Source organism: Macaca mulatta, chromosome 5 (genome assembly GCF_049350105.2).
Source record: "Macaca mulatta isolate MMU2019108-1 chromosome 5, T2T-MMU8v2.0, whole genome shotgun sequence".
Classification (NCBI taxonomy): domain Eukaryota; kingdom Metazoa; phylum Chordata; class Mammalia; order Primates; family Cercopithecidae; genus Macaca; species Macaca mulatta.
Window position 1 is genome coordinate 194,374,023 of NC_133410.1, and position 12,183 is coordinate 194,386,205.

Sequence of the window (12,183 nt, forward strand, 5' to 3'; positions counted from 1 at the left end):
GGAATGGGTTGGAAAAAGCAACAAGCCTACAAATATGTTTTGTAAGGTTAGCATCTGAAATAATCTGAAAATGGATGAAGCTTATAACTAGAGATGAGAGTTAGACATAGATATGAATTCCAGAAAAATCAATGTATGACACTTCTTGCATATTTTTATCTCCAAATATATTTTCTTTGTAGTGTTCTAATCAAAACATCAGCAAAGGAAATACAAAGTCAATTAAACAAACAAACAAACATCCTTCCATCTCCTCATCCACCCTACTTCTCCTCTAAATGATGAACTCATTCTTTTCAAAATATAGCAATGAAATAAATTCAACACTTAATGTACATCTGAACCTAATTTTGTAAATAGAACATATTTTACAGCACATATCTTTCAATTAAAGTGCCAAATAAGACAATAAAACCTTCAGCTGGCTTTTAATTTCATTGAACAGATAAACATGCTTAATTCAATTAAATAAAATGCAAAATTATGACCTGTCAGATTGCTCTCTGATTCCAGAAATCCTCTTTCATCCATGACTATGTGTGCCAGGGTCACACAACCAAACCTCTCCCTGGGGTGTACCCCCACAGATGGGTACCTGACCCATGACTTGGTGCTGTCACCTCCTCCCATCAATTTCTACTCCATTCCCCAACAATTACGTATCCAGGGTAAAATGGCGTCAAGGGAAAAAGGAGGATTTTTGTCTCCACAGTTTCGCCCTGGCATTTATAGCTTTTCCCCTTTCAGTTTTCTTGAATTCCTTCCCCATCCTCTCCCTACCCTTCATCCAGAAAAAATGCAACCCATGCATTTGGTTAGTCTTCAGTGTCCACAGCAATCTCCCTGTCACAGTAATGGGACTCTTAGGGGATCTGCACTATAGTCAGGGAAATCTCACAATCCTCAATGAGTTTAGCAGGGAACGGAAGCCTGTTTCTTCTCGTATTTTAATTTCCTGGGCTTTTCATTTCTCAATTTTCTTCTAGTGTCGAACTTTGGAGGTGATGTGAGGTCTTTTCTTCCTAGGTTAATTCACTTTTTTTTCTAAGCCCAAACCATCTCCCACAGTATCCTTAGAGGGACAGAACTGCAGAGTCATAAACGGCAAAAGTGAGGTAAACCTGGGTTCCAACCCAACCTTCCAATTGCTACCTCTGTGGTCTTATCTAGTCCGGCTACAGTTCTGTCATCTCAGCTACACAATGGGGATTACAAAATCTCTTTTCTCTTGTTTTTTGTTTTTTTTTTTTTCTTCTTTTTGAGACAGAGTTTCGCTCTTGTTGCCCAGGCTGGAGGGCAATGGCATGGTCTCAGCTCACTGCAACCTCCGCCTCCGGGGCTCAAGCGATTCTCCTGTCTCAGCCTCCAAGTAGCTGGAATTACAGGTGCATGTCACCACACCCAGGTAATTTTTGTGTTTTTAGCAGAGTTGAGGTTTCACCATGTTGGCCAGGCTGGTCTCGAACTCCTGACCTCAGGTGATCTGCCTGCCTCAGCCTTCCAAAGTGCTGGGATTACAGGTGTGAGCCACTATGCCCCACCCTCTTGAGATTTTTTAAAGGAAGTTCAAATGAGTCAATTCATGTAATGTGCTTAGCATGGAACCTGGCACTAACTAAGGAAGTGCTAATCAAATATATTATGAATGCCTCAAGGGGCTGGTTCTTTTTTTAACCTATGTTTTTGTTGTTGTCGTTGTTGTTTTCCATCTAGGCTACTGTGGCTCATTTCTGTAGGAAGTGAAGCCCATTCTTAGTGCAGTCCTAGACTGTTCCTTCAGAAATCCTCTGATGCAGCTTCTCTCTGTTCTTAGTTTCCTATCAGGCGATCTAGCTTACCTGAACCTCTCCAATCTGCAGCAGACTATCCTGATTTAAGCTTGGTTTGCCTTGCTTTTATTTATTTGTTTACATAGCATCTTTTTAGGCATTTCTGGGCTTTGTTATAATTCCCGTCCTAAAATATCGGCCGTCTCAGGGAACAGTTTCACCTCCCCTAATACACATTAGCCCTCCCAATTTTCTTCTATCCATCTATCCATCTGTTCATTCATCCATTCAAGCCATGATAGCCACTGGTTTCCACACTCCAATAGTTCATAAATGTAATGGAGAAGACAATAGATTGTGATTAGGAGAATAATGAATTTCAATTTTTTTCCCATCACCCAGACTGGAGTGCAGTGGCACAGTCTTAGCTCACTGCAACCTCTGCCTCCTGGGTTCAAGCAATTCTCCTGCCTCAGCCTCCCAAGTAGCTGGGATTACAGGTGCCTGCCACCACTCCTGGCTAATCTTTGTATTTTTAGTAGAGACAGGGTTTCACCATGTTGGCCAGACTGGTCTCGAACTCCTGACTTCAGGTGATCTACCAGCCTCGGCCTCTCAAAGTGCTGGGATTACAGGCGTGAGCCACCGCACCAGGCTATGAATTTCAATATTAAATTATTATTTTTTCTTTGTTACTTCATTTTAATTAAAGACATTATGTGTCTTTTTCTTGTAAAGTGAAAGGTAATCAATACTGAATTAGATAAATTGTTTAAAACACCTAAAAGAGCTCCTGGCACATAGAAAGGATTATCAAATGCTTCAAGAGTTATTATAAAGAATTATCACCGAGAAGAAACAGTGTCCTTTATCTATGTGTTCAATGATGCACAAGACATTTCCAGGAAATGGGAGGGGTTGAGGAGAGATGCCGTATTCCATATCGAGGAAACAGCACATATAATGGCAAACATTGAGGAATGCAGACTAAACCACATGTGATGTTTGAGAATTCCAAGTATGGCCAAAGAATACAATTGCAGGATGAAGCAGTGGGCTGGGAGGAGCAGGAGGCTGCTAAGGTAGGCAGGTGTCAGAGAATGAAAGTCTCTTTGATGGCACATCCAGTATTGAATCTGAACTGGACCTGAGCAGAAAGAACTGTTTCCAACTTTGTCAGTGTCTACTCTGAAACAGATAGCCTCTTAGATACCTGACATTCATTATTTAAACCTCAAGTAAAATGCAACATAGATAGATATCAGACCCACTTTATTCACATAAAAATCAAGTCATCAACTACTAAAATGGAGCAGTCAGGATTTTAACTAAAGTCCACGTGATTGCAACCACACTTTGGAAGAGATGAGACTAAGGGGATGGGGGGCAGAGTGAGGAGTGGCACTCTGACATGTTTTAAGGGAAGGAATAATGTTAAAAAATTGAATTTTAACAATCATAACTGTGCAGTAGTGTGGATAATAGATGAAAGAAGAAAGAGTCTTACAAGCAGAAAAGCCCATTAAAACCTAGAGCAGTTGTCTGGTGAGAGATGTAGGAGTCTAAACAAACACAGTATGAAATTCAAAGAAAATGCTGCATCTGAGACCTATTTGGGAAGTATTACTGACAACAGCATCCTCGCAGTGCTCACTGACATTTCATCACGCGAAACTCAAGGAATCAAGGGTCCACCAGCTCACCATAATAACTGGAGGCCAAGAAGAAGAAGGGAAGAGAAGAACAAAGAGTTTTTGCTACAACTGGTAACTGGTCCTATCAAGAATATATTGAGGCTGGACGCAGTGGCTCACACCTGTAATCCCAGCACTTTGGGAGGCCAAGGCGGGCAGATCATGAGGTCCAGAGTTTGAAACCAGCATGGCCACCATGGTGAAACCCGTGTCTACTAAAAATACAAAAATTAGCTAGGTGTGGTGGCAGGCACCTGTAATCCCAGTTGCTTGGGAGGCTGAGGCAGGAGAATTGTTTGAACCCGGGAGGCGGAGGTTGCAGGGAGCCGAGATCGTGCCACTGCACTCCACCCTGGGCAACGAGCAAGACTCTGTCTCAAGAAAAAAAAAAAAAAGAATATTTTGAGAATGAATTTTTAAAGTAACACTGGGCTACAGCTCAACACTCGAGCAATTTTTTATAGTGAATTAGGAAGTAATCCTAGACCTGATGAATACAATGGAATTAGAGGCAGATGAAGTATAAAATCTCGGAGAGGCTGCAGTCTGGGGAGAAGGTCATGGTCATGGTTTGGCCACAGTTGATGGAAGAGGAGACCAGAGTGGGTTAGAGAACCTCTATATTCTGTGCAGGTTGAGGGTTTGGAGGCAATTTTCGCAAGTTCCCTCACAGAGATTCTTTATTCAAACATTTACCTAGAATTCACGTGTACTCAGGAGTGATGGATGCCCCGTCCAGGACTCCAGCAACGATTTTTTTAAATGCCTATTTGGAGCCTTAATACAAGACCGTGCTGGGAACAATATTTTAATTTTTAACACACATTGGACCTGTTGAGAGTCTCTGTTTTAACAATGTTGCCCTTGTTTCCTCTAAGAACAGGCTGAATGTTCCTTAGAGAGACACTTTGGAAATCGCGCTATGGCCTTCACGGTGGATATCTGTTCTTTTGGGGTTGGGGGAAGGAACTTGAATGTCTCTGTGAACAGAATAGGAATGGAATAGGGTTCCCAGATGGTTCCAGGGGAAGCTGAATGTTCACTGAATGAACCCCTATCAGTACTTCCCCTGTGCCACTGCTAGGAAAAATACTGGCAGAGTTTAAAGCAAGGAAGGAAGGATGGAATGTAAGACGGATTGATTCACAGGTCAGAAACCCAGATGCTACCTGCAAATGATCCCTCAATGACATCATACTCAACAAAACAAGACAAATGTTTTTGGAATCCTTCCAGCGCAGCACAACTTCATTGTTTTTCATTACCTGCCTTAACAGGATTTAGAATCGCACAGTCCCAGCTTTTAACAGGTATGTACCATCATGCTACCACTTCGGGCACATCAGGGAAAACATGCACTTGGCTTCCTTTCTCAGATCATACAAGCATTTTGAGAAGACGTGAGAGGAGTTTAAGAAATTGTGGAGGGTAAAACAGGACCACGCCTCCCATGTCTGACAAATGGCTGTGTTCTCTGAAGACTAGCGTGGGATCCATCACCCTGCCTCATAATAGAGGTCCTTCCTCTGGCCCAGCTCACTGCCCTGGTACTGCTGTCCTGTCATCTCTGCCCTTCATCCCTCTTAGAAACCAACCCCCACTTCCCAGTAGGTGGCAGACACTTCTGGTGTCCTTTGCACCTGTTCTCAACAGCCCTCCCTGCCATTGCACGTTCTGGATTTGGCTCCTACACTAATGAATGAGAGTAACCTGTTATTTTATCAGTGTGGACTTGTCAGACTTGCTTGGGCATAAACACAATTCCCTGGTATCAGCAGTACCATAAGGTGCCAGGATCCACTGACCTAAGTTTGCTGAGAGATGCTGAACAAAGGTAAATTTTCCTAATTTGCAGACTGTATTGTGAAGTCAAATTGAGACTATTAATTTGGCCACTTTTCCCTTTGTGTAATTTAGGCAGCTTGGTAGCTCAATGTGCATGCATCAGTGAGCTTCTTGGGAAATAAATCGTGTTAGTGAGTTAAACAAATACTTATGCAATATTTCCTATGTGACAGGCATTTTGCTAGCTAGGCAATCATAAATTAGAAGACCAACTCTATTCTTTATTTGGAAGAATTCCAATCTGGTAAAGGAAACGAACATCCCCAAAATTATAAAAAGATGACAGAATATCAGAAGTGGTAGAAGAAGATTAAAATAGCTTCTTTTTTTTTTTTTTTTTTTTTTTGATAGAGTCTCACTCTGTTGCCAGGCTGGAGTGCAATAGCAAGATCTCAGCTCACCGCAGCCTCCACCTCCCAGGTTGAAGCCATCCTCCCGCCTCAGACTCCCGAGTAGCTGGGATTACAGGCACATGCCACCACTTCTGGCTAATTTTTGTTGTGTTTTTAGTAGAGACAGGGTTTCAATGTGTTGGCCAGGCTGGTCTCAAACTCTTGACCTCAAGTGATAAACCAGCCTCGGCCTCCCAAAGTGCTAGGATTATAGGTGTGAGCCACCAAGTCCAGCAAAATAGCTTTTTATAGTGTCACTTCATCCCCAGGTGTTTGCATTTCAGTGGGATTAAAGGTGGTACTGAGGCCTGGGTTAGCGGGTAGAGGTCACCTGAGAACACTGGGGCCCTCCCATTGCCCAAGCCTGGGCAGTGCCCTGAGTATTTGGTCCTCAAGTAGCATGCAACCCTCTCTAGATTTAATCACTCCTAAGCCCTAAAGGTGGGAGTATATGGGATTCATTTCAAGTCTGAGAAAATCAAGGCATGCAGTGCAGTTCCCTTGAATAGGGAGAGTCTGGAGGGTTGCACAAATTTGAAAATTATTCCTGCTCAGGGGCTGTATCATTCTGTGTTGAGATCAAAGTCCGGCATGTATGCAGACAGCATTAATTCTGAAGCAAGCCATTCCTCACATTATCTCCTCACATTCTGCCTTCTCCTGGTAAAAAATAAAAAATGTTGTTCTGTCCCTTACATTTGATTTCTTTTTCCTCTCGTTTATTCCCCTTCAAACCAATAAACAAATTCTTCCTACAAACAGCATGAGTCACCACTCATAGCAAACATCCTCACAGGTGGCCAAGAAAAAGAAAATGTATGTGTGTCACGTTCCCATTAAGGTTGCAGCCTGAGCTTCACACTTCATTTTGGCCCACAGCCCACCTGTAGGTTCCTAGTCAGCCTGGTCTCCCTGTGGGCATTTATTAAATTACATTGGTCTCTTCAAGTGTTTCCCAGGCCGGGCGCAGTGGCTCACGCCTGTAATCCCAACACTCTTGGAGGCCGAGATGGGTGGATCACCTGAGGTCAGGAGTTCAAGACCAGCCTGGCCAACATAGTGAAACCCTGTCTGTACTAAAAACACAAAAATCAGCCAGGTGCAGTGGCGCACACCTGAATCCCAGCTACTAGGGAGGCTGATGCAGGAGAATCCTTTCAACCCGGGTGGCGGAGGTTGTAGCGAGCCGAGATCACGCCATTGCACTCCAGCCTGGGTGACAGAAAAATACAAATATGTAAATATATATATATTTATGTTTCCCAGACTCCAATCAGCCCTTCCTCTCTCACTGGCATCATTTTGGTCCAGTATTCCCATCCTTCCTTTTGAAAAATCTCTCTTCTACTGAGCATTTCCCACCAGCCTCCGTGCTCACATCCCACCAGGACACCAAGGTGGGATCACGTGTCAAAGTGTGCTTCCCAAGGCTGTTTGCATTTGTATAGGCTTCAGAGCATTAAATCCAAGGCACTACTCTGAAAAGGTGGAAGTCTCAACGTCAGCTGCGAGATGAAAGACATTGGAGAGAGTGAGGACAGAGACCAAGACACTAATAAGGGCCTTTCTGTTGCTGCCTCCGTAGCCAGGCCCTCTTCTCAGGAGTAATCATGTCAACTCCATCATCCCCAGTGAGGTGGGAATCGATTTTATCACACCTTTATAATTACACCCTTCTTGTATTTATGTGAACTGCTTATAATTATGTGGATTTCTTACAACTCACATAAGCCGCCCAAGTAGGGCCCATCTACCCGGTGTGGGCAGGGAGTAGGCGCAGAGCTGGGCTTTCTGCCAGGTCTGTGCGTGTCCAAGGCCAGCCTTGGTCCATTATCTCATGCCTGGAGGACATCCTCGAGGGAGACGGCCTTTCTTTGGCTTTAATCCATTCCCTAAGTTAACTCATCTCTTGCTGTCCTGAAATGTTTTATTGATGCTAACTTTATTTTTAAAGATTATAATCTGCCTGTTCTTTTTATTCTGGCTTTACTAGAAATAGATTTTATATATCTCAGGTATAAGGACACTTCTTATAGTCCAAGATATGCTCCGTCTGTATTCTCTTCTGCAGAATAATACCCACTCTACATTCCCATTGCCATTCATCGAGGTTGCTAACAGACTCCCTATGACCATCTGATTCATGGGTTAATTCACCTTCTCAAAAGCAATGCCTTTTAAACATAGTAAGACAATAATCTCACATACATTTTTAAAACTCTTATTTTTATCTTACAGTTGATTTTTAAATCTTAAAAGTTTGAATTTTAACTTTGTATTATTTTGATAGTGAGTTATATTACATGTAAATAAATGGCTTTTTAAATATTAGATGTACATTTTCATCTTACTTGCTTATAATATTTTACAAATAAAATTATGTACATTGTAAATATTTTGAGAAACAAAATCACAAATTGTATCATATGCCAGCATAATCGGTGATGTCACAGAGGCAAAGTGTGTTTTCACTCACCAGACCATAATTAGTAAACAAATGAATAATGAACGAATAAATGAAGCATCTCTTATTGTTTCGCACTCATTATTTTCAAATGTTGGCTATTAAAGAGAGAGAACGCTAGGCCAGGCGCAGTGGCTCACACCTGTAATCCCAGCACTTTGGGAGGCCAAGGCAGGCAGATCACGAGGTCAGGAGTTCAGTTCGAGACAAGACTAGCCAACATGGTGAAACCCCATCTCTACTAAAAAATACAAAAATTAGCAGGATGTGGAGGTGGGCGCCTGTAATCCCAGCTACTCAGGAGTCTGAGGCAGGAGAATCGCTTGAACCAGATAAGTGGCAGTGAGCAGAGACCTTGCCATTGCACTCCAGCCTGACCAACAAGAGCAAAACTCCATCTCAAAAACAAACAAACAAACAAACAAACAAACAAAACAATACCACCAGCCTAGCAATTTAGAAACTATAATCAATGCCGTAAAAGGTCCCTTCTTTTAAAAAAAGTAACTACACAAAGCATCTGCATGACTTATAAGAGCTTCCACAAATATACCATAAAAGATTAGCCCTGATAATTTGCTGTGACATTTAACATTTCTATGGGCCATGTTTCTTAGAGATCACTAGAAAATGAAGCAGAGCACTGTTTGCATTCACTTCTGCTCCCTGAGAAAACACTTTCTCTCAAGCCATCATTCACAACCCAGTGATGTGTGATGTCACTTGTCCCACAGAGGCTAATGAACAACTTCCCGGGGAAATCTTTCCATATGACTAACAATTTAATGTCTTAGACAGAAACTGAATCTTGCCTACTGTATAGATAAACAACTGTGTTAGTTTAACTGTATGGCACATGATGAAAGTCTCTGGTATAGCTATTCCTACTAACAGATAACTGATGGGGCCAAGAGACAAAAGAAGGAACTCACTCTCAGAAATAAACGCTCCACAAAGCAATCTCATGCCTCACCTAATGCAATATGTTTCTCATGGGTCTTTTGTTACTCTAACATATTAAATTATCCTTCCAATTACCTTGGCAACTGAAACAAGAGCGCCTAACACGCTGATGACTTTTGGACGAGCACATCAGCTGTCAGTTATAAATGATAATTAAGGTATCTTAATTACTAAGCACAGTGAAAATATGCAGTGTTCATTTTTTGTAAAACTTGTGTCCTAAGTACAGAAGAATCCTCATACCAACCAAATGCTCTTTCTCTACCTTTGATGAGCAATTTGGCCCTTTTTCTCTCTGAGGCTGATAAATTGCAGCAACCTTTGAGATACTAGACCCTCCACTCCCACCCCAGGGCTTCCCCCAGGTCTCCCTAGTTATAAAGGTAGCAGAATGTGAAGGTTGAAAGCTGCATTTGTAACCGGCTTACCTTCCGAACAACAGCAAGAGTAACAAAGAACCCATCCTAATAAAAGGTCTGTCTGTGCACAGTCAGCTTAAGCAAAATGTAAAGTGTTGCTTTATTCTGCTTAGTAGCTTCTCCCCTAGAGGTTAACCGTTTTAAAGCTGGCACTTAGCCTGAGAACAGGAACAAAGCATTACTAGGAAGCAGTGATCTTCCTCCAGAATCAGCAATCTCTGCTTTCCGTAATTCTTAAGAAATATAGAAACTCAATGAAAAGGAAGTGATACCTTTGGATGGGCACATTCCAGCACAGGAAAATCGCTGTCTCGTCGGCTGCCGTGCAGAATGAGTTGCTTGGGCAGGTATTCCTCTATTCTCAGCTCCCGGGTCTGCCTGGTCGCTGCAGCCAGCCTAGGGAGCGTTCACAACATGTGTGTGGTGTTCATCCGCAATAAAAGGAGACTAACCAGCTCAGCTGGGCGCTGCTCGCCTGGAGGCATCAGATCTTTGGACCCTCCCCATCTGATTGGCTGCTTCCCAATCTAGCCCAGCTCCTCTGCCTTAACCTTCTGCTGCGTTCAATATATTTTCCCTCGGGATACAGTCAGAGAAGTGCTGATTAGGGAATCAGTGGCAGGTTAAATTGAGCTGGCTTTAAAAATCAGTGACATGATTTTCTATGAACATGTCTAATGTTTAATTTTCCAAAGTTCTACGTAATCCACCAGGAGAGACCTAATAAAAGGGATGTGATTTAACAGGAGCGGCTTCATGATTCTTCCCTGAAAATACCTGGAGTTGAATGCATGCATAACACATTACTGAAGTGATCAGGTGGCTTTTTGCAGCGCGGCGTGTCTGTAATAATCAACCTTAAATCAAAACAGATGGGGATGACAGAATCTATTAAGAGGCTTATTAAAAATGCCAGGAGATGTAGTTGAAGAAGGCTACTGAAGCCATCTCAAGAAAGTGTTATAAATCATTTACACAAAATGATCTTATGACATTTATGGTTGATTTTAGATAGCTCTGATAATAAAAAACGTAAAGACCAATGACAGACAAAAAGGTAAAGCCTGCCTTAGCATCTCTAGAAGACAAGTAACAGAAAGAAAAATCAAATCTTTTACTCTATGAAAATAGTGAAACGAGAAAAGAACAAAAGTACACCTTCATCATCTCCTGTCCATGTACTGGATTCAATTTGGTCAAGGACCTAGAACAGGGTATTGAAAAGTCCCCACTGGGGTTTTGTTTTGTTCGTTCTGTTTTGTTGTTGTTGTTGTTGTTGTTGTTTGTTTGGAGACCGAGTTTTGCTCTGCTGCCCAGGCTGCAGTGCAGTGGTGTGACCTCCATGCACTACCCCCTCCGCTTCCCAGGTTCAAGCAATTCTCCTGCCTCAGCCTCCCGAGCAGCTGGGACTACAGGCACCTGCCACCACACCCGGCTAATTTTTGCATTTTTAGTAGAGACGGGGTTTCACTATGTTGGCCAGGCTGGTCTTGAACTCCTGACCTCAGGTGATCCACGCGCCTCGACCTCCCAAAGTGCTGGGATTACAGGCATAAGCCACCACACCCAGACAGTTTTGTTTTGTTTTTTTCAAAATGAGAGGCATCAAATGGAAGATGGTAAATTGATCACTTACATTTAACCCTTTCTCCCTCACAAAGCCCCACTCAAATGACAAAAAAGTTTTTATTTTAAGAACCATAAACCGACAAGGACAAAGAAAATAGGAGAAAACAGCAACCCGATTTAGAAAAAGAAAGCAGATGGGTGAGTGGTAGCTGGACAGAGAGAGCTGGATCCCAAACGAGCAATGGGGAGAGTCAAGAAGCAGCAGCACTTCCAAGTCAGCGGCCCCAATATGCTCTGGAATTGGCAGAGATGAAAATGGGGCTAACAACGGCAGGTGTCCTGACTGCCCATCATTCTCTCTACAGAACACAGAAGGTTTATTCTCTGAAGAAACTAACAGAGGGCCTCTGGACTGGCATGGCTGGGAATAAAGGCCCCAAACTAAAAATATTGCTGTTAATGAGAAATAGATATAAAAACCCTGGGCCTTCACCACTCAACTCCTGGGAGCCAGGTAGCAAGGTGAATAGGCTCCAGAAAAAAGATGTGAAGAGCGCTCTTCAGGGATCCCACGATCCCAAAATATAAGACTTAAAGGCATCCCTATAGGGTACTCTCTACGACATGGCTGGGCTAGATCTCCCAGAAGTTCAGGTCACGTTCATCAGCTCTACACATGTATTTTGGTGCCCCTCTCTTACATGTAAGCAGATCAGACAAATCTCTAACATTAAAGCAGAGAACAAAACAAACAAAAAAGAAACAGGCAAAAACAGACAAGCAAACATGGAAAAAAAGTAAACTGACGGAAACAATGGGTGTGCAGGGAGAAGAACAGTTTAAACACTACGGTTAATGGCCTTGTCAAAATAAGAGATGTGCAGGCAGTTCTCACTCTGCATGCTTCCAGTATTTACAAATATCACCTACACAGTGTAGTTGATAGCACCAGTCTTCCAGCAATACAGTTCAAATTTCAGTTACCATGGCGTGTTAACCACGAGTGATTATGCAGTATGCAAACTCTTTTAGCTCTTCCACCCACAGTCACTAAATAATAATACATGC

The 12,183-nt window shown here is 42.6% G+C and overlaps 1 protein-coding gene across 8 annotated transcripts in view; it reads right to left on the reverse strand.

The window, feature by feature from the left end:
- The window catches only part of SORBS2 (sorbin and SH3 domain containing 2), a 379,286-nt gene extending 369,291 nt beyond the window's left edge, over window positions 1–9,995 (reverse strand). For all 8 annotated transcript variants that reach the window (XM_078002522.1, XM_078002520.1, XM_078002516.1 and 5 more), the window contains exon 1: window positions 9,819–9,995. The gene's annotated coding sequence lies outside the window, so the exon portion shown is untranslated. The remainder of the gene's footprint in view (window positions 1–9,818) is intronic.
- Between the last annotated feature and the right edge of the window lie 2,188 nt (window positions 9,996–12,183).